Source organism: Mauremys mutica, chromosome 5 (genome assembly GCF_020497125.1).
Source record: "Mauremys mutica isolate MM-2020 ecotype Southern chromosome 5, ASM2049712v1, whole genome shotgun sequence".
Lineage (NCBI taxonomy): Eukaryota > Metazoa > Chordata > Testudines > Geoemydidae > Mauremys > Mauremys mutica.
Window position 1 is genome coordinate 86,948,956 of NC_059076.1, and position 27,770 is coordinate 86,976,725.

Below are 27,770 nucleotides of genomic sequence, written 5' to 3' on the forward strand. Positions count from 1 at the left end.
CTGCTGATACCATGGCTTTTATGACAACATTTTTATGGCCCAAATTTTGAACAGTGCCTCTGTCTTACATATACACAGGGCAGCTGTACTGAATTGCCTTACCTGTAAGAGGTTAATCAGTTCAATTAACTTAGTTGGCACCTGACCAGAAGGACCAATGGGGAAAGAAGATACTTTCAAATCTGTGGGGAGGAGGTTTTGTTTGTGGTCTTTGTTTGTTCCCTCTCTGGACAGAGAGAGGGACCAGGAAGAAGAAGAAAAAAAAAACATCTCCTGGAAACATACCATAAATGAGCATCTAACATTACAAAAATTGTAAGTAAAGCAAGGAAATGCATTAGATTATCTTTTGTTTTAGCTTGTGAATTTTTCCTATGCTAAGAGTGAGTTTTATTCCTGTTTTTGTAACTTTGAAGCTGAGCCTAGAGGGGAATACTCTGTGGTTTTAATCTTTTTATTATCCTGAAAAGTTACCTTCCATCCTGATTTTGCAGAGGTGACTCTTCTACTTTTTTCTTTATAATAAAGTTCTTCTTTTAAGAATCTGATTGATTTTCAGTGTCCTAAAAACCAAGGGGTTTAGTTTGTGCTCACATTGTAACCAATTGATTAGTATATTATTCTCAAGCCTCCCCAGGAAAAGGGGTGAAGAGACTTGGGGGAATATTTTTGGGAAATAGGGACTCCAAGTGGTCCGTTTCCTGAATTTTTGTCCAAATCACTTAGTGGTGGCAGCAATACCATCCAAGGACAAGGAAAGGATTTGGGGAAGTTTTTAACCTAAGTTGTTAGAAATAAGCTTAAGGGGTGTACATAATTTGAGGAAACTAAAAAACTACATCAGGAAAGGTGTTTAACACACAAATAGCATTTTCTTTTCTTTTTTTTGTTTGGTTTTAGTTTTGAGCTGTCTATCCAAAGCTCAAACAAAGTTTTGTTTAAAATGTGTCTTCACCAGGTCTTCAATGGTTTTGAATTTCAGAAATTCAGTTGTTCACTTATAACAATGGGAACTAATTTACCTGACTAGAAACTCCAAGAAGGTTTTGCATTAAATTATATTAAAGTGTCTCAGTAACTGGAATATGTTTAGCAGGGTGGTATTAAAAACGAAAAAAAAAAAAGTTTTGAAGTTCTGAAAGAAATACCTGATGAAGACTTCAGGGAAGATGGCTCCCTACAGCACAGTGCATGGAACCAAGAGTCACCATTTTGGGGTTTCTTTTTTAAAAACCACACATGATCTTAAGAATTACATCCATTCGACAGCATAGACTTTCAGCTACTAGTTATTTTAAATATTGCTTTTGCATGCCCTGTATGTGTTAATTGACAGAATGTTATCTAAGCTAAGTCCTTTGGGACATATTCTATTTCACTCATTCCCGTCAGTTAGCACCTTATTCCACACTTATTTCCACTGAAGTCGACTGTGGATGTTTCATTTGTGGAACATTTTGCTATTCAACATGAGTAAGGATATCAAAATCTGGCCCTTTCTGTTTATCTGAAATGAATGTTATTCCAAGTACCTATCACCACTGTATCTGAGTGCCTATTCTGTATACCTAAGAAGCTGAACTAAAGGAAAGAATAGTTGTGCAAACCTATTTTGTCACAAGGGAACTTCAGGCTATAGCAAGGAGACTGGGGGCTGCATATGATGGTTTTGTCTGACATGTTCAAGACATATAACTGAGCAAAACAGGCCAGCGTAAAGAGGGCACACAGTGTGCTTTGTGACACAGTAATTGATTTTGTTCATCTCCTCTTGTCTAATGCTATCTAAAATAATCTCAAAAGGTTCAGTACAGATATCTGACTTTACAAAAATGAGCTCAAAAACATATTTAAAGTGACTCAGTCAAATTCATCCCTGGTGTAACCATTTGTACTATCGGGGATGATATTGGCACATTATGTGTGATCCCAGCACTTAAGTTATTGAGTTTTACAATAAGAAGTCTTTTTCATTATGATTTAGTGCGTTTCTTGTGTTTGATTCAACCACATAATTTGCACAGATTGTTTCTGCATATGCATTGCTAATCAGAAATCATAATTAATTCTGAATACTTAAGCATCAAACTGGCATAATTGATAACATATGACAAAGAATAGGCTTACTGAAGGAAAGAATAGGTGGATATTTAATTTCAATAAATTTTGTTTGGCTCTAGAGTTTTCAGATGATCCTGGTCCAAAATCATACACAGGATATTAATTTCCTGGATTATCAGAAATGGGTGGGTCAGAGTAGAGTAGAAGTCTGTGGGTTTTGGAATGAAGTGTTATGTATCCCTCAGAGACCCCTGCAGGCTATTCCAAAGTAGTCCATTGAATAAAACTGTTTTCAATTTGTAAAACATCAATTATTGGAAATGTAACCTGAATTCACCAAATTGCCCACATAAAATCAGATAAGAAACCAAGGTATCTGCCAGCTCGGCTACAGCACTTTTATGTTCATTCCCCTTCATTCACCCCGGTGAATTTAGATCTGATGTTTAGCATACACTTCTTCTGTTGGTTTTGTTCAAAACACAAGAGTCTGATGAATAGAGTAGCTAGTCTTCAGTGATTTCTCATGGGTATCATTACTGAGGAAATCACATACTTGATATTTGTTTGGTCAATATATCCATTTCACTTTGAATTGAATTCTCTAAGTAAAAAATTTTTTAGTCTACGCTTAGAAAAATGGTCTAAACTTTTAAAGATATTCTGGACAATTATTCCAAATTAGTGCAAGTTAGAATTGTTTCAATAACTGTTTTCCTACTAAACTCAGCAGAACTTTAAAGGACACTGCCAGGTATTATTTAATGTACTAGTTCATCATTAATGTTATATATGTGGCTAATACTTATATAATCTGAACCAATATTATTCCCAAATTAATTTGTAAAGCAAAGTTTTTTATATATACAGTGTTCAGATGGGGAGATGGGATGATATTTTGTGAATTTATTACATCTAAGGTACAAATGAATTTACCTTGTATCTACCAAAACAGTTGGAATATTTCAGAAACAATTAAAATACCATCATACCAGCTGGGATTTGTAACAGAGCCTAAAACAATTCAGTGTACAACTCCCACTGATTTTCATTAACTTCCTTAGACTCCTTTGAAAATCCTAGCCACTAAAATAATTAAAACATTATAGAGGAGAAAATAAAAACCAAACATAGTGAAAATGAGGGAAGACAATTCTGAACTATAAAAGAGGAATTGCCACGTTAGCGTTTTTGGTGAGGAAACAACTAATGTTGTCAAAAGCTCTGGCTGTGAAAAGCAAGCAAACTCAGCTACAAATGGTCTGCTAATAATTGTAACTAGTCAGATAGCCTTATAACACCAGTGCTATTACTGTGATTGTAAGTAAATAAAAATTTTTGCCAGCCCAAAGTACGTAAATGTAGACATTTTGTTGAGTTAGAGTGAGGGAGAGGGAGTAACTTTTGTAGCTAACAAAAGGTGTACAGGCTTAGGTCTTGACCCTTCAAACACTTAAGCTCAGAAGCTGCTCTGTTTTTCCTCTAGCTGCCTGAGGACTCTGTTTCCATCCAGAATCCTCATAGAGCTGAACACTACAGGAACATCAGATCCTTCTCTCAGTCCTACCCTTTACATGCTGCCTACATCAGGGTCTGTCAGAAGGAACAACATACTACTCTTTGCATTGTCCTTATTCTGCTACTGTGCTAGGAGAATGGTCCCTTGGCCAGCTCCCATTCCTGTATGACACCTATACACTGCTGAAGCAGACTGGAGCAAGGCCAGAATTGGTCCCTTTATTTCTTGCAGAAAATTTAGTTGGTACTTTCACCTTGAATATTTAAAAAAACACAATTTTTTTCAAGTAGAAATCTAGTATCCACCAGAGAATGATAACCAAACAAATGAGGTCCTTTATAACAGCTCTAGTTCTCCCACTACATGCAAATGTCTTCATTCTGTCACCTTTCTAAAAAAACCCAGCAAGCTGGTAAGTCAAGACTGACCTATAGTTTTGCCATTGTAATGTCAGCATATGACAAGAGCTCATCACACGGAGGTGTCTGTGATACTACATTACTTTGCTGTATCTAGACAAAAAATATATGCAGATTCTATTTTGTGATGGCAACTGGTAGTAAAAGTGAATTATTGGTGACTACTGTAACTGTTGCATTGTGTGCATAATGGCTGAAATTCATCCCCAAAGGGCTAACAGGGGGTCTTTGCACTACTCACATCCTAAGTTGTGAGAGGAAATGGTTAAGGCTCTAGCCTAGGATATCTGAGAATTGGGTCTTAGTCTTGTTTGGCCAGACTTTCTGTGCGATTTTGGTAAAGTCACAACCTCTCTGTGCCTCAGTTCCCTGCCTGTAAAAATAGGGATACTAGTGGTTCCCTCCCTCAAGAGGTGTTGTGAGGATAAATACATTCAAGATTGTGAGGTGCTCAGACACTAGCATACTGGGGCCACACAAGTTCCTAAGCTCGATAGATTTGAACTCTAGGTTGAAGTCTTAAGTGGGACTTAAGTTGTGCAAAGACCCCCAGTTAGCCCACTGCAGATAGGTGAATTTCACCCAGCATGTAGTTCTCAACTAAACTTTATTTTGTTATTGGTTGCAATGTAATTCCTGTCTGTTTGACATGCCACAAATCAAAGTTAATTTGCTGACACCATGCAATCATGCTTTTTCTTTCTTATGTACATGTAGATTTCTTCACTGCAGCTCACCCATTTTAAAATAGCTCAATAATCCAATTATAGAACATTTATGAACCCAAAATTCTCAAGTAAACCTGAAGTGTTGTGTTGTGTCATTTAACTACTTTGTCTTCTGCCTGTTGTGTAATTCTAGACTATCTGACAACTGAACAAATAAAAACTAGGGTGTAATTTATGCTTTGTTTTCTGAGCTATCATGAAATATTTCATAATTCATATGATCTTTGTTAATTGTGTAGTATGCCTTCACAAATATATCCACACTAAAAACAAATATAACTATAATATAACAGAATCATAGAAATTAAAATTGGAAGTGATCTATTAGGTCATTTAGAGATCACATCCCCCATACTTCAGGAATTTTCACTATCATACTTTTTTTATATTTTAGCTGTGTGCTACATTCTGAATCTGTGTATGATTGTACAATTTGAAAGTGAGATCTTCGGGCAAATATTAGACAGCCAGTAATTAATCCCACCTAGTGGCAAAGATTAAAACCATGATGCAGTAAGAATGACAATGATTTTAGGCTTGCTGAATCTCTGACTCCACTGTAATCATTCCATAGCAGAGACACCCAAGGAAAAGAATCTTCTGGTTATATATCCCAAGTAACAGGAGAACTCTATCATATTTCAAGGAGAAATACTGCTGCCTAGGGGAACCCTGAATTTTCTGGACCCAGAATCACTTTTCTGACATCCACTTTTGGAGAAGAGACTTCATCACGAGGCATTTGGGCATTTGTCAAGTGGGCTGGTCCTTTCCTTGGATCTCTGAACCAGTTTGCTCGCAGTTGCATGCATGTATGCTAAGCACCTGCTCTTCAGAACATTGCTATATCGTTACAGCATGTGATGCCTCAGGCAACTCACAAGAGGAAAACAGTGCTTAATTGAAATTTGCCAGGTGAGGCTGTTCAGCTATAAAAGCAGCATCAGTTGCAGCAACATGCCTTTCTGCACTACTGGTTCCTTGGAGGATTCCTTTGGTCAACAGCTGTGAAGACTCACAAACCTGAGGCTTTCCTTAGTCTCCAACCCCACAAGAATCAAAAACAATCCAAGAGGGGAAAGAATGTAGATTATTCCAGTGGTGGTGAGAACAGAGGAAGCAGGTAGATTTTGTGGGAGAGGGGACTTAACAGAAGTTATGTATGAGTGTGCATACGATCTTTAAAAATACTTAAATAGAATAAGGTGAGTTCCCTGAGGGGTGATGTCCTAGCTACATGAGTCTCCCTTTTGGTAGTGCCCCCAAACATGGCTTGTTTTCTCTTGGTATAGTCTGAAGTTGTTGGAGAGAGGAACCTGGGTGTTACATGTTAGAGGGGACCTGAGATTCATGCCCAGACGGACAACAAACATCAGATTACTCCTCAAGGACTATTGAGAATATTTCCTAAAGTTTTGGTTTGTTTATTTGGGATTAAGGTCATAGAATCATAGACTATCAGGGTTGGAAGGGACCTCAGGATGTCATTTAGTCCAACCCCCTGCTCAAAGCAGGACGAATCCCCAACTAAATCATCCCATCATCAAGCCTGACCTTAAAAACCTCTAAGGAAGGAGATTCCACCACCTCCTAGGTAACCCATTCCAGTGTTTCACCACCCTCCTAGTGAAAAAGTTTTTCCTAATAGCCAACCTAAATCTCCCCCACTGCAACTTGAGACCATTACTGTTTGTTCTGTCATCTGGTACCACTGAGAACAGTCTAGATCCATCCTCTTTGGAATCCCCTTTCAGGTAGTTGAAAACAGCCGTCAAATCCCCCCTCATTCTTCTCTTCTGCAGACTAAACAATCCCAGTTCTCTCAGCCTCTTCTCATAAGTCATGTGCTCCAGCCCCCTAAACATTTTTGTTGCCCTTATCTGGACTTTTTCCAATTTTTCCACATCCTTCTTGTAGTGTGGGACCCAAAACTGGACACAGTACTCCAGATGAGAGCTCACCAATGTCAAATAGAGGGGAATAATCATGTCCCTCGATCTGCTGGCAATGCCTCTACTTATACAGCCCAAAATGCTGTTAGCCTTCTTGGCAGCAAGGGCACACTGTTGACTCATATCCAGCTTCTCATCCACTGTAACCCCTAAGTCCTTTCTTGCAGAATTGCTGCCTAGCCATTCGGTCCCTAGTCTGTAGCAGTGCATGGGATTCTTCCTTCCTAAGTGCAGGACTCTGAACTTGTCTTTGTTGAACCTCATCAGATTTCTTTTGGCCCAATCCTCTAATTTGTCTAGGTCCCTCTGATAGATGGAGACCTACAGAGAATGAGAGGATGAAAGGGGCCTTGATTTTAATTTTCTGATTGCCTCCATAGGTGATGCGAACTTTGATTTACATCTGGGATGTCATCTGACTCTGACTCACTGGGAGGAATGTAGTAATATCCAAACTGTGTGATCTTTGGAATTCAGGGATGTTAATTGCAACACTTCCTTTAGTGGTGGCCCAGTCATTGCCTTCCATGGAGAGCTGTGATCAGCCATGAGCTTGGTAGGTATTCCCAGCCCTTCTTTAGCTGTAAATGAGGATGGAAGAGTGACTCATTGTTCATTAGGCAAAATATAAAGAAGTATTTGGGCTTTGTACCAGGAACCAGTGAAGCAACAGAGTCTTCCTGCAACCTGCATACAGCAAGTCTATGTCTACTACTTTAACAGAAAGATGTAATAGTGCTCACACCACACAGCAAGTCCTCCTCACTACCAGTCAGCGCATATGTCCAGTAGACCAATAATTTATGGACCAACTGACCGTGGTCTCATCTGGTATGTACATGGCATACAAACAGAGAAATTAGGTAAAAACTTGAATGCTTTTGCTAGAAGGTTTTAATGTAACTCTACTTTATTTCTTTGAATTCAGAACTATAACACACAAGACTCCAAAAACAGAGAGAGAAAAAACAGGCTGGTCCATAAAGCGGTGAGATAAACTTTACCTCACCTTGCTTTAAGATGGTTCTTTCCAGACTTATTCATAGATTTTGTAAATTCTAAGGGTAGATGGAACCATTGTGATCATCTACTCTGACCTCCTGTATGACACAGGCCATAGAACTGCCACAAAATATTTTTTTTCATATATCTTTTAGAAAAAAACATCCAACCTTGATTTTAAATTTGTCAGTGATGGAGAATCCACCACAACCTTTGGTAAAATATTCCAATAATTAATTACTCTCACCATTAAAAATTGACACCTTATTTTCCGTCTGAATTTGTATGGCTTCAACTTCCAGCCATTGGATTGTGTTATACCTGTCTCTGCTAGATTGAAGAGCTTGTTAAATATTTGTTCCCCATGTAGGTACTTATAGAACCTTAACCTTCTCTTTGTTAAGCTAAATTGATTGAGCTTCTTGAGTCTGTCACTATAAGGCAGGCTTTTTCTAATCCTATAATCATTTTAATGGCTCTTCTCTGAACCCTTTTCAATATATATTCTGGAATTGTGTTCCTACAAAGGGTATACTTATAAAGTAAAGTATACACACTATAGGGAGGCAGGGAATTGCGGAAGATGTTGTTACGGCCTAGCTAGGCAGCTCTGCTTTCTCAGCGCCCGGTTATTGTAGGGCACGCTGTGCCTGCTTCAACCGGCTATGACCGGTTGTAGCCGCTGTGTGGAAAGTCCCTGGCCCTGGGCCATGAGGGGCGGCCCTGGGCGGTCCCGGAGGGTGGAAAGCCCCTTTTGCATTATGTATGAGCTGGCTTGCTGCTGTTTATATAAATATCAGCATGTTTTGTAGCGGCTTTTGGACTCCGTACCAGGCTGAGCTCCAGGGCGCTGGGTTCCCCGCCTCTGTGACAGCAACGCTTGGAGTCCCCGTTGCGGGTGTGTCACGTTACCTTCAGTAAAGCCAATTGCTCACAGAGTGTGTGTCGGCCTCGTTCTTGCAGAGCACCTTGGGTAGGCCGAGGCCTCCCTGGAACCCAACACACACCAAGGATGGCAAGATCATCCTTGTGGCTCTGTGATCTGGATTCCAATGTGCAGTTAGGCTAACTCTTGATCTTGACTCTCTTCAGCCTCTTGGGTTTCTCATCTCTGCTGAGAATGTTCAATGTTCCATAAATCCCCAAAGGGTTCAAAGTCTTCTACCTTCACATTACTACCTGAGGGAAGGGTCCTCCTTGGCTGTGATGCTTCTTCCCTGCTATACTCCAGACACAGCCAAACTCAAAAATAAAAACAAACCCTTTGTCTCTGAGTGATGGCCTATGATTGGTTCTGGTAGTGTGGCTAGCCAGTTCTATTTCCACCCTAAACCCCAGGCAATCTCAGAAACAAAGTCCTGAACCTCTGCCACCATTGCTACTGTAGTACAGGGGTGAGTCCCCCTAGATGCTCAGTGTGGTATTTCAGGAGCCCCCACTTCAAAGGATTTACAGATTCATTTACCTCTACTGTTTGCTTGCATCCAGTTTACCAAGTGATCTAGATCACTTTGAATCAGTGATCTTTACTCTTCATTATTTACCACTCCCCCAATTTTTGTGTCATCTACAAACTTTATCAGTGATGATTTTATGTTTTCTTCCTGGTCACTGATAAAGTTGTTTAGTGTAGAACCAAGCATCAGACCCTGCAGAACCCCACTGGAAACAGACCTGCTCAGTGACAATACCCCTTTTACAGTTACATTTTGAGACTTATCAGTTGGACAGTTTTTAATCAATTTAATGTGTGTGTCACAGGGTCCACTCACAGCTAGGGTGCCTTTAATCCTGGTTACTCTGAGGATTAGCTCTTCACAGGTCTGATGCCCTCCTCCCCCTTCTGTCAGTTCCTCTCCCTGTGGTCTCTGTCTCTGTGACTCAAGGTAGGCCTTTGTAACTCAGACCTCCAGCCAAGTCACCATAGTCCTCCCCTCCCACGGTCCCTCTATCCCAGTGGTTTTCAAACTTTTTTTCTGGCAACCCAGTTGAAGAAAATTGTTGATGCCCACAGCCCAGCGGAGTTGGGGATAAGGGGTCTAGGAGGGGCTCAGGGTTGGGGCAGAGGATTGGGGTGTGGGGATGGGAATGAGGGAGGGTGATGGGAGGGCATCAGGGCTCTGGGTTCGGGGTGCTGGCTCTGGGGTGGGGCTGAGGGGTTTGGGATGCAGGAGGGGGCTTTGGGTTTGGGAGGGAGCTCAGGGCTGGGGCAGGGGAGGGGGGTGCAGGCTTACTTCAGGCAGCTCCCAATCAGCAACACAGTGGGGGTGCTACAGCAGGCTTCCTGGGGGTGCTACAGCAGGCTTCCTGCCTGTCAATGCAAACATTCATAGAATCATAGGGTTGGAAGGGACCTCAGGAGGTCATCTAGTCCAACCCCCTGCTCAAAGCAGGACCAATCCCCAGACAGATTTTTACCCCAGTTCCGTAAATGGCCCCCTCAAGGATTGAACTCACAACCCTGGGTTTAGCAGGCCAATGCTCAAACCACTGAGCTATCCCTCCCCCGGCACTGCAAACCATGCTGCGCCCCAGAAGCAGCCAGCAGCTAGTCCAGCTCCTAGGCAGAGGCACACAAGCGGCTCCACGTAGCTCTCGCCCATGGGCACCGCACCCCCCAGCTCCCATTGGCTGGTTCCTGTCCAGTGAGAATGTGGAGCCTGTGCTTGGGGTGGGGACATCGTGAAGAGCCCCATGACCTCCCCCCCACCTGGGAGCCGGACCTGCTACTGGCCACTTCCAAGGCGAAGCATGGTGTCAGAACGGGTAGGGACTAGCCTGCCTTAACCAGGCAGCACCGCCGATGAGAGTTTTAACAGCTCGGTTGGTGGTGCTGACCATAGCTGCCACGACCCAGTGCCTTACATTCTGCAATCCAGCACTGGGTCACAACCCACAGTTTGAAAAGCACTGCTCTATACAAAATATCAGTCGTCCTTCCATGGCTCTGAACATGCCATTCCTCCAGCGGCTGGTAGGGGAACCCAGGCCCACCCTCTACTCCAGGTTCCAGTCCGTGGACCCTATCTCTAGCAATGGTGGCCTGCTCACTCCTAGGCCATGTTGCTCTTCCCCTGGACTCCTTCCTACATCCTTCTACTTCTCAGCTCTCCTTCTGACTCCCCCTCTCTTTGAGTTTTACCGGCCCAAACTCCTTCCTTCCAGGGAGTAACTGCAGGCTACCTGGCACTGTAGCCCCAAACATACCTCCCTTCTCCCAGAAAATGACTGCAGCCCTTCTTCTGTTGCCAATTTCCTGTCTTTATTCCAGCTCTGCCTGTTTTTTCTCAGCTGGGCTATATCCCCAAGCAATCTTTCCATCCCTGGATCTCCCCCAAGCTAATTGGCCCCCTTCTCAGAATCATTAACCTTTTCAAGGCTGGCATGGAGTGAATCAAAGCGTGCCATGTTAATTTTGTAGACACAAGGTGGGTGAGGTAATATCTTTTATTTGACTAAATTCTGTTGCTTAGAGAGACAAGTTTTTGAGCTTACACAGAAGGTTTGAAGAAGAACTCTGTGTAAACTCAAAAGCTTGTCTCACCAACAAAAAATGGTTCAGTAAAAGATATTACCTCACCCATTTTGTCTCTCTAATATCCTGGGACCACCAATACTACAACAGCAGTGTGTGTTAATTTTATATCTTTCTAGTTTTTTAATCAAAATGCCATGCAGTACTATGTCAAACCCCTTACAGAAGTCTAAGTACATTACATCATCACAAGCTTTGCTGCTGAGCCCCCTAGCCTGCAAGAAGGACCAGGAACATTCCTTGTCTCCCCATTCTTAAAGTTCTAACATGTAAGTCCAACACAGTTCTCAGTGCAACACATTATCACCTCTAGGAATCAGCCATAACCTTTTCTCCATAAACTAGGTATTCCATTCAGTGTATCAGCTGTATGGCTTTCAGGGGATTAAAAAAATCTCCCTGAATAGAATCTCTGTGCTCACTCTCTTCCCAACAGTGGAATTGAAATGGTTTCTCTGCCTTATGAGTCTATTGCAGTTCCCCCCTGCTAGATACATTTCTCCTTAAGTGTCCAATTTTAAAAAATCCACTGTGGTCAGAAGTGAAAGTCTAAATTTGGGCATCTAAGTCCATATTTAGACATCCTAATAAATGGCATGATTTTCAGAGGAGCTCAATACCCATATCTTCCAGTTAAATCAATAGATTTAGGTACCTGTTAGGGGGCTGAACTCCAAACTTGGCAGTATCACCCAGTGGCTACAGCCAGTGGCCATATTGCCCAGTGGTAAGAGTCAGTGGCCTGCACTGGGGAACCTGGGCCCTTTCTGCTCCACCAGGTTCCAATCTAGGACCCTGTGAATAATAGCTCACATATGTGATCAAGGGACTCCCTTACACCTGTTCCATGTGCCACTTCCTATGCCGGCTTTGGTTCCTCTGTCAGTGCCACTAGTCTGTTCCTGGATTCCTGCTGGAGTTCTGGAAGGTCTTCCTCTATCAGTGGTGGTCCGTCATTCCCAGTGTACATGGGGTGAAAGGCCAGTGGTGGCTCAGCATGGGGACAAGTCCTGGCAGTTTCTCTGCAGGAGCCTGCAGCACACAACTGCCTCCACCCTTTGCTCTGTCCACCCAGACTGACCTCAGATGCTCCCTTTTGAACCCCACCTCCAGTGTGATCATTCCCAGCAGGTACAGCTGGGTGGGGCCTTCTGGCCCTAAAGCTATTCTGAAACCCCTAGTTCACCAATGTGAGGCTCATACATCCCATCCGTGTACCCACTTTGGAAAATTTTGGTGTATGTCCCTAGTTTTCAGAAAATATCATATTAAAATCAGTGAATTCTTTGTTTTGTATTACCACTCTTCTGTTTTTCTCGGTAGTGAATCTGTGTCTAGAGGAAGTAAGGTTTCTTGCTGGAAAAAACAAGAAAATTTCATTAATTCTAAAATTAATCAGATATGAGATTCATTATAATAATATATCTGTCTGTGAAAAACAGTGATCATGTGAAAAAAATTACATAATCATAAAAGTCAAAATTCTCTTTCATATAATTTAGTACTGAATGCATATTTTTACATTCTGAGATATGACAACCTCTAGTTCATGGTTCTGATAGCAATCAAGGTCCATTATTTCTCTGTATCTGATGGTCTTCATTAATGTTTCACAACAGTTTCTGAGCTGGAGTACCTGGCTGCTGCAGCCCAAAACAACATCCAAATCTGTTTTTAAAGATAGTGAAACCTTTTTAATGAATGAAACTCATATCATCAATCCCCACTTCTTAAACTTCATTTTTACTCAGGATCTTATCATATTAATCTCAGCAATTCTAGAAGGACTAGAAAACAAACAAATAATTTGTCTCATTTCTCTCACTTAAATCCTTTGATCTCTCTAAATAAATTTCCAGGATAGATGATTCACTGACTGTTCTTTTTTTCTGTGGCATCTCTCTATAGGTACTTCATAATCCTCTCTCAAAAGTCATATTTTGAACTTTCCTTTTAAATATTTATCGAGCTAATGTTTTTGATGTTTAACCAAGGCCCTGATATGTAATGCTGATATTTTGCTGAACAACAATATTTTATTCCTTCTTATTGTCTTACTCCGCATTTATCATAGTCTAATTTTGGTTAATGTAATAAACCAAATTAATATCCCCAAAAGATTTAGTGTTTTGTTGTGACTTGTTTTACTAAACACCAATTTGAGTCATAGCTTTGAACAGCTAAAGGAATAACACATGACAAGGCATATACATTAATGATAGATACATATATCTCTAATTCATTGTTGAGGAATAAACTGTTAATATCGAATGTTCCTAAGAGTCAAAGAACCTGATTCTGATCTCAGTTATGCCAGTATAAAACCAGTGTAGGAGAGATCAGAATCAACATTTTTTCCCTAGTCTATCAAAATCTTTCAGGATCAGATTGTGCTAGATAAGCATAGGCCTCTGTATAGAGCAGTGCAGAACCACACCACCCCATGGTATTTCAAGGAGGCTTTTTGCCTCCAGAGGCACCGTGCCTTCTGGAGACTCCTGGGGAGCATGCATACTGGACATATCTTAAGCAGATACATCTTGCTACCCCTTCTTACACACACATATTTAATTGGGTCAGTGAGCTATCTTCTTGCAATTCTCTTTGAGATGGGATGGATTAAACCCCACAGGGCAGTTGTGCCTAAATAATTTTATTGAGCTAGAGCACAGCTGAAGAATCAATTTAGCTAACATGTAATGACCATGTCAGTATAGATAAGGACAAGTCACATTCACCATGGTATCAGCTAGTCATAATTAAACCCTGGTCCTACAGAGTTCATCCATGACTAGCTGACAGAACATGATTTGTCCTTGACTATACTGACTGTGAAAACATGGTTGCATCATGTTAACTAACTGGTTGCTGCAGTCAGACTCTGACAAGATAAAATCTTTTCTTGAAGAGATCAGTCCTGCTTGCAAAGGATATGACTAGGTACTATTTCTGCACATGGACAGTGGCCATTTGTGCTATTCTTCCCCTTCTGCACCTGTGCAAGATCAGGGCAATATTTACCCCTAGTTAATTCACTGTAACTAATTTCTGAGCAAGTTCCAGTTTTTTTCTTAGAAAACATTCTTGAGAGGACTTGTGGTCAGTATCATCTCTAGAGTTGGTTGGGAATTTTTAAAGAAATTTGGGGGTCAAAAAAATGCCAATTTGTCAAAACCAAAAGTGTTTGTGAAACAGGGTCAATTTCCACAAATCTCCCATCGGAAGAAGAAGAAGTTGGAAAATAAATTAAAATTGTCAAAACATTTTATTTTTGCGTTTTCAAAACCAAAAAAAAAAAATCTGGGTTTCTGGTTCAAAACAACTTTTTAGAAATTTATTCAGATTAAACTTAAAATGTTTTTAAAAAGAAAAAATGTGAAATACAAATGAAATGTTTCAAAATTATTTAAACCAAATATTTTTATTGACCTGAACCAAAATATTTTTCAGTTTTTCCATTCACGAACATTTTAGAGACTGATTCTTTGTTCTGATTCGGGACCGTAAACATTTTTGAATTCTTAAAATATTTGCAGGATGGGAAAAACATTTCCTGACCAGCTTTAACTAAATCCTTCCTCTATATAATAAGAGCTTGCTAGTTCTACCATCTTCCTTCCACTGATAGGAGAATAGAATCAGAAGTGTAGAACTGAAAGGGACCTTGACAAGTCAAGTAATCCAGTCCCCTACACTCATGGCAGGACTAAGTATTATCTAGACTATCCCTGACAGGTGTTTCTCTAACCTGCTCTTAAAAAATCCCCAGTGATGGAGATTCCACAACCTCCGTGGGCAATTTATTTCAGTGCTTAACCACCCCGACAGTTACATAGTTTTTCCTAATGTCCCACCTAAACCGCCCTTGCTGCAATTTAAGCCCATTGCTTCTTGATTTATCCTCAGAGGTTAAGGAGAATAATTTTACTTCCTCCTCCTTGAAACAACCTTTTATGTATTTGAAAACTGTTATGTCCTCTCTCAGTCTTCTCTTCTCCAGACTAAACAAACCCAACTTTTTCAATCTTCTCTCATAGGTCATGTTTTCCAGACCTTAATCATTTGTGTTGCTCTTGTCTGGACTTTCTCCAATTTGTCCACATAATTCCTGAAATGTGACATCCAGAACTGGACACAATACTTGAGCTGAGGCCTAATCACTGTGGAGTAGAGCAGAAGAATTACTTCTCGTATCTTGCTTACAACACTCCTGCTAGTACATCCCAGCATGATGTTTGCTTTATTTGAAACAGTGTTGCACTGTTGACTCTCATTTAGTTTGTGATCCACTATGACCCCCAGATCCCTTTCTGCAGTACTCCTTCCTAGGTAGTCATTTCCCATTTTGTATGTGTACAGCTAATTGTTCCTTCCTAAATGGAGTACTTGGCATATGTCCTTATTGAATTTCATCCTATTTACTTCAGACCATTTTTTCAGTTGGTCCAGATCATTTTGAAATGTAATCCCAGCCTCTGATCCTACCTCATTTTCACTGGCATTCACTATGTTTTCTGACCAATCACTACTAACCTTTTTGTTGAAAACTGAAACAAAAAAAGCCATTTAACATTTCTGCCATTTTCATATTTTCTGTTATTGTTTTTCTCCCCTTGTTGAGTAACGGGCTATCCTGTCCTTGGTCTTCCTCTTGCTTCTAATGTATTTATAGAATAGTTTCTTGTTATCCTTTATGTTTCTAGATAGTTTGATCTCATTTTGTGCCTTGGCCTTTCTAATTTTGTCCCAACATACTTGTGTTATTTGTTTATATTTATCCTTTATAATTTGACCTAGTTTCCGCTTTTTGTAGGACTCTTTTTTGAGTTTCAGATCATGGAAGTTAAGCCATGGTGGTCTTTTGCCATACTTCCGATATTTCCTACGCAGTGCCCTTACTAATGTCTCTGAAAAACTGCCAACTCTCTTGAACTGTTTTTCCCCTGAGACTTGATTCCCATGGAATATTACCTACCAACTCCTTGAGTTTGCTAAAATCTGCCTTCTTGAAATCCATTATCTTTATTGTGCTGTTTTCCCTCCTCCCATTCGTTAGAATTGTGAACTCTACCATTTCATGATCACTTTCACCTAAGCTGCCTTCCATTTTCAAACTCTCAACCAGTTCCTTCCTATTTGTCAAAATCAAATCTAGAACAGCCTTTCCTCTAGTATCTTTCTCCACCTTTTGAACTAAAAAATCCAACTCATTTAAGGGAAAGTTGAACTTGAATCTTTTCAAGCTAAGTAGCTTTTGTTTCAGTCTCTTCTTCTCTTTCAGAAACCAAAATTCTTCCTTAGATTTTGTTCAGTAAAAGGAGTCAGCCTAATTCTATATGTTCCATCTCTCCATTCAGTATCTTTAGATTTATTGGATGTGATAATTGTTTTGAGTCCCTGTTACTGTTCTTCTCCACCGATTCTCAATGGAAATTCCATTCTCAATGGAAATCAAATATCAAATTGTATGGACTATCTTCTTTGCCAAACAATAGAAGTTGAAAGCTTCTGTAATAAAGTTTTCAAAATACTTGGTGTAGATCTGCAAATGATTCAACCAGAACCCTCTTGGTAACTTATGATTTTTACATTTAGGGACATATAAAATCAATTACTACTTTGGCAAGGAAATTCCAGAGACGTCTCTTTGAAAACTGAACAACAATCAATTCACCTATTTCAACCACATTTTTATGATTATTTTTCTTCTATTTTCTTAGATGCCCACTCTAACATTCATTCTTCCAAAGCCCTTGTTTTGTAAAACTGAGTTTTCTTGACTAAGATGGTAATATTCAAATCAAGCCCAAACAACACACATTATGATTTTTTTCTCTTATGAAACTTAGTTATCTAGATTTTACTATGGAAATACAATAATTAATAACAAACAACACTGATCAAACTGAATTTCTTGGCTATTCATAACACTAGTGAAAAGGCAAATCTCTGCTACTGCAAACTTTTATATGCCTATGTTTAGGTAGAACCAGTGACAAATTCCTGTATCTTCTCAGATAATATCATGGTTGAAATAATAAGTGTCTACAGATGAGTGAAAAGCATATTATAGCCATGTATAAGAGAAGGAGAGCACTTAGAGGAGTTGAAACTGAATCTAAGCATCACCCTGTAATGGTAGAAGTATCATAAAATTGGGCAACTAAAGGCAAGCTGAGAAAGCATCATTGCCCCTATGGGACTCAGAAAAGGAGGCTCAGTTAAGGCTGATGATAGCAGAGTAAATTATCTTCCTCACTGCTCAGACTGAAGCCTGGTCTACACTAGGCGTTTAAACCGGTTTTAGGAGCGTAAAACCGATTTAATGCCACACCCATCCACACAGAGGCCCTTTATATCGGTATAAAGGGCTCTTTAAACCGGTTTCTGTACTCCTCCCTAACGAGAGGAGTAGCGCTAATATCGGTATTAGCGTATCGGATTAGGGTTAGTGTGGCCGCAGATTGACAGTATTGGCCTCCGGGCGGTATCCCACAGTGCACCACTGACCGCTCTGGACAGCAATCTGAACTCGGATGCAGTGTCCAGGTAGACAGGAAAAGCCCCGCGAACTTTTGAATATTTCCTGTTTGCCCAGTGTGGAGCTCCGATCAACACGTGTGGCGATGCAGTTAAAAATCAAAATAAAGAAAGAGCTCCCGCATGGACCATGCGGATGTGATTGCTGTAAGGGCAGGCAATTCTGTTCTATCAGCGCTCCGTTACAGAAGACGAAATTCAAAATCATTTTTAAAAAATCTCCAGACAGACGCCATAGCAGGGGCTCAGCGCACTGCTGCGTGACAAGCGTAATGGAAAGCCAAATAATCAAATGGACGCTCATGGACTGGAGGACTCATGCTATCCCACAGTTCCTGCAGTCTCCGAAAAGTATTTGCATTCTTGGCTGAGCTCCAAATGCTTCTAGGGTCAAACACAGTGTCCGTGGTGGGTCAGGGTATAGCTTGGCAATCTACGCACCCCCCCACCCACCCGCAGAAGTGAAAGGGAAAACAATCCTCTGACTCTTTTACATGTCACCCTATCTTTACTGAATGCTGCAGATAGATGCGATGCTGCAGCACTCAACGCCAATATCCTTGCTCCCCACCCCCACCATGGGTGGCTGATGGTACAAAACGACTGGTACCCGTCATCATCAGCCTATTGGCACATGGGGCAGTGCAAAAGGACTGGTAACCATGCCGACTAGCATCGGTAAGGTCAATCAAGGGCGCTTGGTCCTAATTTTTCCTGGTAGATGGTACAGTATGGCTGGTAACCATTGTCATCATAGCAACAGGGGGCTGAGCTCCATCAGCCCCCACCCTTCATGTGTAAAGAAAAGATTCAATTGCCCCTGGACTAGCAGAGGGATGCTGGGCTTCTCTCCTCCACACTCCTTACTGTCCTGTCTGGACTATCATAGCAGCTGGAGGCTGCCTTCCACTCATTTCTCACTAACAAGTCACCGTGTCTTATTCCTGCATTCTTTATTACTTCATCACACAAGTGGGGGGACAATGCTATGGTAGCCCCGAAAGGCTGGGGGAAGAACAGAAACAACAGGTTGGGTTGTTCCAGGAGCACCCCCTGTGAATAGCATACAGCTCATAATTTCTGCTGGATCTGACACAGAGCAGCTGTGCTCTCTGGTTCTATGATACAGTGGTTCTCTAGTACACTTGCCCATATTCTAGGCAGGACTGATTCTATTTTTAGATACCAAAAAGGAGGGATTGACTCAGGGAGTCATTCCCAATTTTGGCTTTTGCGCCCCTGGCTGATCAGCCAGGGGCACTTATGACAGCAGCAAATGGCACAGTGCAAAAAGACTGGTAACCATGATCATCTTATTACCAATTTATGGTATGGTAGATGGTACAGTATGGCTAGTAACCATCTCTGCTGTCATGCAAAAGCATGCTTCTGTGTAGCGCTGCTGAATCGCCTCTGTGAGCGGCATCTAGTACACATACGCCGATAGTCACAAAAGGCAAAACAGGCTCCATGATTGCCATGCTATGGCATCTGCCAGGGCAATCCAGGGAAAAAAGGCACGAAATGCTTGTCTGCCGTTGCTTTCCCAGAGGAAGGAGTGACTGATGACATTTACCCAGAACCACCCGCGACAATGACTTTTGCCCCATCAGGCACTGGGATCTCAACCCAGAATTCCAAGGGGCGGGGGAGGCTGCGGGGACTATGGGATAGCTACGGAATAGCTACCCACAGTGCAATGCTCCAGAAATCGACGCTAGCCTCGGACCGTGGACGCACACCACCGATTTAATGTGTTTAGTGTGGCCACGCGCACTCGATTTTATTCAATCTGTTTTGCAAAACCGGTTTATGAAAATTCGGAATAATCCCGTAGTGTAGACGTACCCTAAGGCCTTGACTACACTTGCAAGTGAGAGTGCATTAAATCAGCCTCGGGTGCCCTAACTCCTGAGGTGTCCACACTGGCAAGGCACTTAGAGCACCTGGACTCTGCAGCTGAAGTCACCCCTGGTAATCCACCTCCACGAGAAGCATAGAGCTTGCTGCACCCTGGCATATGCATGATGCGTTGCATTACTGCACTGTGATTGGCCTCTGGAAACATCCCATATCCCCTGAAGTCAAGTGGCCACTCTGGTCATTGTTTTGAACTTGGCTATAGGCATGCAGATATCCCCTTTCAAAGCTTCATTTCTGACAGCCAGCATGCTTATTTGCTCCGTGACAAAGCAAACTATTACTGTGGAATGCTCCTGCTGCAGAGGCAGGAGTTTGTGCATGTGTGTCAGAGAGAGGTGGGAGTGGGGGCTGATGTCAGGGTTTCCCCCTTCCCCTGCCTGAACTTACAAGACAGCATGATGACACACTCTTCCCCCCAAAACACACCGTCTCCTCCCACTTACACACAACACACTCCCTGTCACATTCCCCCCACCCCCCTATTTGAAAAGCACGCTGCAGCCACTTGCACACTGCACTGCTCTCTCTGGCATTGCAAGAGCTGCTTTCAGCTGACAGTGTGAACACATGGCAGCATTTTCCCTGCTGCAGTCTCTGAGGGTTCTACATCTGTAAGTATAGCCATGCCCTAAGAAAGGGGAATGTAGTGAGATGGTGTAATACTTACTAGGAAGCTATATCAGAATAGCTGGAGAAAGGGAAAAACACCATGGAAGTGGCTTGAACTAGCACCTAATTCAGTGCCCAATGACATCAGTACAAAGCTTCACACTGACTTCAGTGGCCTTTAGATTAGCAGTCCCCCCCCCCACTCCACCTGCCCCCAACAGTACTGATGTGCTTGAGCTATAAAATTTGGATTGGGATCTAGATTTTGAACCTCCAGGAGCTTGGGATGTTCAGCTCAGGATTGTTACAGAATAACAGCCAGCTACAAAATCCATATCCAGATCTAGGTTGTTTCATATCTGTGGGGCCTTTCTCTCCATGTAATATAACTTTCTCTAATGAGAGAGGCAATTTAATCCATCCATTACCTGGAGCAAGAATTTGTGAAGCCACTCTAAGAACACTATTAACTCAGGATTAAAAACACAGATAGCGGGTATATTCATTTAACTTCCTTACAGAAATATAAAACTATGAGTAGCTGATTCATTCAAAATGATAGGGAGAGATGAAGTTAAGGGATGGAAACAAAGGGAGGCAATGATGGAAATTGTGAGTGATTTGGGGGTTACAGTCTAACAAAGAACAGGAATAAAGACTTAATGAGCATAAATGAAAACTGAAATATCCAGCAAGATGTGCTAAGAACTGGTGACAGAGCAGACCCATTAATAACAGAGGGAGGAAGGGTTAATCAAGAATGATTTTAAAATGGCTGAGATAACAACTCCCATTTAAAATCCATCTTTCGCAGGAAAATGAAGAGGTTTGAGCAATACAAAACTAAAGAAGACCTTGTCAGATGGCTATAGATAAAAATCAGGCAAGGAAATATCTGGAAAAGATATTTATAAACGAATCAGTGGGTCTGGTTGATGTGCATGCTTGAAGTTTAAAATAATTAATTCACAGACTTACTGAACTACTGCCAATTCATTTTGAAGAGTAATGGAGGACTGGGTACATACCAGCAGAAGGTGGTAGAAATAATGTAAATGTAGGAGGGGAAAACTAGTGCTCATATGGTGCCAGGCTTGAATGATCTGTTTTCCATTAATTTTTACTTCAGTCCCTAGTAAAATCATAGAATCAATATTATACTATAAAAATAAACATCTAATGGATACCGGACTCATAGCACAAAGGAAGCATAGCTTTAAAAACAAAAATTTTTTTTTGTTAGAAGGGCAAATGCAATGGATGGAGAGAACACAGTTGATGAAATGTGTCTGGTAGAGTTTCATGAATGTGTAGATTCCAAGGCCAGAAGGGAGCATTGTAATCATGTAGTCTGACTTCCCATATAACATGAGCCATAGAACTTCCCCAGAATTATCCCTAGAGCATATGTCTTTTAGAAAAACATCCAATCTTGATTTAAAAATAGCCCACCACAACCCTGGATAAAAAAATCACCATGACCCTAGATAAATTGTTACAATGATTAATTACCCTCTGTTAAAATATGTATGCCTTATTTCCAATCTGAATTTGTCTATCTACAAATTCCATCTATTAGATCATATTATACCTTTCTCTGCTAGATTGAAGAGCCCATTATCAAATATTTGTTCCACCTGTAGGTACTTAATAGATTAAAATCAAGTCATCCTTTAACCTTCTCTTTGTTAAGCTAAATAGATTGAGCTCAAGTCTATCATCTTAAAGAAGGGTTTTTTAATCCTTTAATCATTTCCATGGCTCTTTTCTGAACCCACTCCAGTTTACCAACATCCTCCTTGCCAGGTATTGTCTTGTCTCATACGTTCTGTAGAGAGACAGAAGACAGGGTAAACAGTAGAGCTGGGGGAAAAATTTTAGCCAAAACTTCTTTCATAGGAAAGAGCAGATGCAGGTCAACTGAAACATTTTTTGGGTTTGTGTCAAATTCACTGACTTGTTTAGGTTAGGAAAATAAATCTGAAAAAAAACATTCTAAACATTTTGATTTGATATTTTTTAAATTAAATGTTTTGATTTTTCAGTTTGAAATTTACTTATTTTTTTTTTAAAAGGAAAACATTTTAAAAAGCTCAAAACAAAACATTTTGTTCAAACCAAAATAAATGTTTGGGTATTTTTACTCTTTTTTTTTTTTTTGGTGAACTAAAAAGTTTTAAATTGATTTTTTTCCAGTTTTCTTGGAATGTCCAGCAAACCAAAAAAATTGATTAGTTACTCAGCTCTAGTAAAGAACACTTCAGTTACATCGACAGATTATATTAAATAGAGAAAAAAAAATCTAATAGAAAGGAGACATTTCATCTGTAGATATCCCCTTGCTCCTGCAGAAGGACATGGGGCATCCATGTTTGAAATGGCATATCAGGATAGTGAATATACTATATGTACTGTCTCACCTGGAAAACAGCAAAGAATCTGCTTGATGTTGTATTAGCTTTGATGCACAGTTCATTCATCCAATGGAACCCACTTTTTGTATGTGTTCCAGACCAGGGAATGCCTGCAAGTGTGCTAGCACAGAGATTCTGTACCCACTGGCAGAAGCCAAGATCCGTTCAGTTCTTTGTTTTGTGGGTGCTGAGGATTTCAGTGTCACCTATGGAATGATCAGATAGCAACTCTGCAAGAGAAACCTATACTGTATCTTATGGGGACTACTTGGTGTACTTATTGGGACTACCTGCACTGCTCATGGTCAGAGAACAACAACATGTGATTAGATTGGAAAAATGAAAGAGAAGGACTTCACTCTATGAGGACTGATGTACATGAGTGACTTTACTCCTGGGAGTTGTCCCATTCAATTCAGTGAGGTTAGTTGTGAGTAAAATTACTCATGTGTTTAAGTGTTTGCAGGATTGGGTACTAATATTATGTATGTCGGAAAAAATAAAAACTGAGCAGTCATTCAATGGAAGCTTCACATCTGGAAACAATACTAATAGAAATAGATCTATCCTGTTAACTTCTAGCACACCTAAGTTATAATCAGCTATATGCATGTTAAGTAGAATTTATGAGTAGCTGCTTATCCTTGCAGTTGATTGATGAAGACGGATTAAGAGGCAAATACTGAACCTATATCCACAGGTGCAGAGATCCTCTGGCAGTGGACTCTGCACCTCCAGTGTGCAAGGGGAGGCAGAGTTTGGGTGTGATATACAAAGGGAAATCCATGTGCAGCCATTCATATGTGGCATTTAGACACAGGGACTCTACAAATAAGTAGCTCCTTCAGTCTTCTCCCTTACATAAGGGGCATGCACCTACATCAATTAATTAATGGAGTAACCTCCCTGCAGTGGCTCGGCTGCTGCTCCATGGTATTTCCTCCAGTGCCTAGCTGACATGTTCGAGCTAGGTTCTGGGCTAGCTCCTAAAAGTGTAATATGTGGATGAAGGAGGACATGACAATTGTCTACAATGATCTGAAGGGAGTAAATTCTAATGGTGGAGAAGAATTGTTTGGAGTGGTAATAGCTGGAAGCAATAGCACAAAGTTAGGAAAAGTAACAATGAGTCTGTACTGTATATGGAAAAAGAACTTCTTGACAGTGAGCCCTGTTATGCTGTGGAATATTTCCCAGTCCCAAAATAGCTTGGACATTTCAAACACGACTGGAAAAAGACTTAGAAAGTATACCATAAGGAATACTACTACATTGCCAGGGGAAATTGGCTAGAATATCCAGTAGATCTGTTCCTTCTCTAGTGTCTATGATTTTTAATATAAATAGTCTGATATCTCCAGGAGATGATTCCAGCTGATGCAATGAAAATAAGGAAGAGTTCTGAATTTGGCACTAAATCCACAGCTGTTGTAAAATGACTTCAACTGATTTCAGTGGAACTATGCTCCTTTACAGCAAATCTCAGGTAAACCTCTCTTAAAACATCCCTATTCTCTTTTGTGATGTCAATTCTTAGCCAAAGTCAAATAATTACCTCAAAGTTTTGAGTCCCACTCTCACTTTTGGAAGAATTAGTTCAATCTGGTAAAACAATGTAATTCCAATCCACTGCATATGTGGAAATGTATTTTGAAACGAAATGTGTCCTGTAGCACTGGCCTTTTTCTGTATCAACTTATGTATAGATTTTCTTAGCATTAGGCTCTCACTTCAGAAAGCAGTGTGTTTCTCAGTCCAATTGGCCTGGCGTAACTTAAACAAGAGGTAGCTATTGCTACCATATGCAACTGTATTACAGAACAGTGGGGCTTTCAGAACGATGTATTTCTTCACCAGGAACTGCACACAGCCAGGCATTGATAACTGTACAGCTGGGATCTGATGGCTTTATTCAATGGAACTGAGTCAGCACATCTACTCAGGCATGAAAAAGAGAAGAACTGTGTTTTAATCCTGTGACAGAACACAGTAAGTTATCAAAGAAAATAAGAGGCTGGTGACAATGTGCTGTTATGTTAAAGCCTTCAGAATTGAAAGCCTGAACCTTTTTCTACTGCACATTGTGACTAAATGTGGGAAGTTAAACATGTGGAGCACCCTCTTAGAGCAAGTTAAAGAAGTTAGAGGAACCAAGTCTAATGCAGATGTGATGCTACAAAAGTGCTCTCTGAAGGGTTCTGCCCATTATAAAAATGAGATCAAAATGCAAAGTTTAGATCAAGATTCATATCCAGATCCAAACTTCCCTAAAATTTGATGATTTTTGGAGCTGGGATTTGGTTTACGGACATCTCTAATATAAATGTTTGGTGGAGTATTTTTTTGCAAAGGTAGAAAGCATCAGATTTTTGTCGCTGCACTAGTCTTTATTTTTATGCTATGACAAGTTATATGGTACCATATACTGGGAGGAGTAACAAACCCAAAGATGAATGCTTTCACACATTCAAGAATGATAGATATCTAATATAAATACACTATGTGAAGTTATGTTTTTAGTTATGTGAGCATGTGTTTTTATATATATAAAAACATAACTTCATATAGTGTATTTATATTAGATATCTATCATTCTTGTACATTTGAAAGCACTCATGTGTATACACACACTATATATATATTTCTAAATAAACTTTCAAAAGAAACTAATTTAAAAATATACTAAAAAAATAAAATCCACAGTATTAATCAAATGTGCTGCATCATTCCTAATGTGCCTTGTATTAGTCTGGGTCATTACTACAGAATGTTGCCCTTTTTTTCCTTTCCTTACAAGCAGGATTTTTTTCCATAAAAATAGCAATGACCAACATCCAGCACAAATAAAGTACTGGTAATGTAAAATATATTTGGTCTTAACTGAATGAATTTTATATGAATAATTACAAAGAAAATTTGGGGTCCAGATTCTCTGCTAGTGTAAATAGATAAAACTTCACTGAAGTCATGGGGCTACAGCAGAAAGCTTACACCAGCAGACAATATGCACCCAAATTTCAAGGCCTGTCTATGGAATTATTGTTCTCTAAATCAGAAGAATAAATGTAACTGTTGGACCCTTGGCCCTGAAACATGTAGCTTATTTTTTAATGTTATTTAACAAACTACTTCAGTTGGTTGAAGTGTTAGAACTCTTGCAAATGTCCACTGCAACTATACACTGCCTTGTGTTTCCATGTCTTTAAAAGAGGAGGGGACTCCATAAAAAGGAAGGTGAAGGTTTAAATATCAACGTATCTAGCTACTCTATGTCTATCTCTTTCCTAGGCATTTCTAATGTGCCCTTTGGATTCCAGATGATTTCAAGTTGGGTTAACTAGTGTCTGCCTGTGCAATTAAACTGTTCATTCTCAGGCACACCAAGGACTAAAGAAATCTGGGAGGCCTAGAAATAGTTTGACAAATCGAAGTTGCAAAGTACATTATTACCAATTCTTGTGAATTTATCATGAGTCTCATGATAGATATTTGGTGTTTTACAGAAAACAACCCTGACTGCTGGAGTTAGGAGATTACATACGAATTTCAGTTTTTATCTAAAAGAAAATATGTTGCTAGCCATCGTGGTTACAGAGAAAAGTTTGAAATGGTGACCATAAAGACTGACACCAGTAGGCAAATAAAAAGAACTCCACACCATAGCCATAACAGCATAGTGGACTGCAGCAGCTACAAGGTCATGGAGAGGTCTTTACTGCTGCTGTTTTGTTTGATAGGTGGCAAAAGGAAGGGATGCTGTTAATTTCTGGAGGATCCAGGAGATAGGTGAGAGAGCTTGCAGAGAGGAAGCAGCTTAAGAGGAGGAAGCAGGAGGCACTACAGAAGTAAGGTCATCAAGTGAGGAGGCATATCAAGAGGGCTTACAGAGGTGGGCCAGAAGCTCCTGCCAACATGAGACCAACGACCATCTATACAGGATATTTTCAGTATATCTATATAGCTCAGACACTTGGTCTGCTGTTCCTGGGTTCCAGTTCTGCAAAGATTTGTACACATGCTGAACTTTACACACTCTGAGTTGTCCCACTAAAGTCAGAGTTAGATTATAAAGAGCAGGCACAGAAAAGGAAGGTTTTTTCCCCTTCATATCAGGCCCTTAGAGTGCCTCAGAACATTGGGGAATCCTGATTGAATATCCATTTATTAGCAAAGAGTTAATAATTTATCCTTTTGCAGTAATGTCAACCATTCTATGATGTATTAACCAACCCAAAGGATGAAAAACATTTAGAGATCTCCTTCATTTTTTGTTGTCACATTTCCAAGTACTTAGCTATGGGTATGTACTTTGCAAAATTTACTGAATTTAAATTGCCCTCTATGCACATCATTCAATGGCTTTTATATACAAAGTATACTGTTTAGCAAGGGAGAATTGTAAAGGACACATTATAATTTAACATCAGTTGCATGAATGTAGCCTATGTTTTTCAGAGAACAAAGACTGACTTTTTGTAGATGTGTATGTTTTATTCATCACGGAATAACTGGGCTATAAGTGTATAATCTGTAACATTATTGATTTGCAATATGTGCATTTTCACTTTAGTGTTTGGCCACATTCAGTTTGCTTTCTGCCATTATCTGCTGCTTGCTTTATCTATAATTAAAGTGAATAACATTTCTTTAATGTACTTACTGTTATGTAGCATTAAGTAGTAGTTATAGTCATAAAACTTCATTTGTGCATTGAAATCATAAGAAAATGTGGAATGTGCCCTAAATACATTCTGTTACATTCATTATATTTATGCAAAGGTACTTTTAAATACATAAAGCATAATGTATTAACAAACATTTATTTTAATCTATAATGACTCAATGTATATAGTACCCCATTAATATCAATTTCATATGTTCTTTACAACCACTGGTAATGCAAAAAAAGGAGTATGGTAGTTGCTGAGTCATGATATGGGCTTTAGTGGGAATAAACTGGCTATCAGACTTGAAGAAGAGTTCTGTTTAGTTCAAAAACTTGCCTGTCTCTTCCACCAACAGAAGTTGGTCCAGTCAAAGATATTATTTTACCTATCTTCCCTCTCTA

At 40.2% G+C, this 27,770-nt stretch overlaps 2 long non-coding RNA genes across 2 annotated transcripts in view; one reads left to right on the plus strand and one right to left on the minus strand.

Moving 5' to 3' along the window:
- Positions 1 to 219: 219 nt before the first annotated feature.
- LOC123371936 lies at positions 220 to 27,237 on the plus strand. Its single transcript, XR_006580013.1, has 4 exons — positions 220 to 315; positions 24,064 to 24,188; positions 24,560 to 24,691; positions 26,440 to 27,237. It is a non-coding gene; the product is annotated as an uncharacterized LOC123371936 (long non-coding RNA).
- The window catches only part of LOC123371937, a 30,126-nt gene continuing 13,785 nt past the window's right edge, over positions 11,430 to 27,770 (minus strand). The window contains exon 3 of the long non-coding RNA XR_006580014.1: positions 11,430 to 12,572. This is a non-coding gene — a long non-coding RNA (uncharacterized LOC123371937). The remainder of the gene's footprint in view (positions 12,573 to 27,770) is intronic.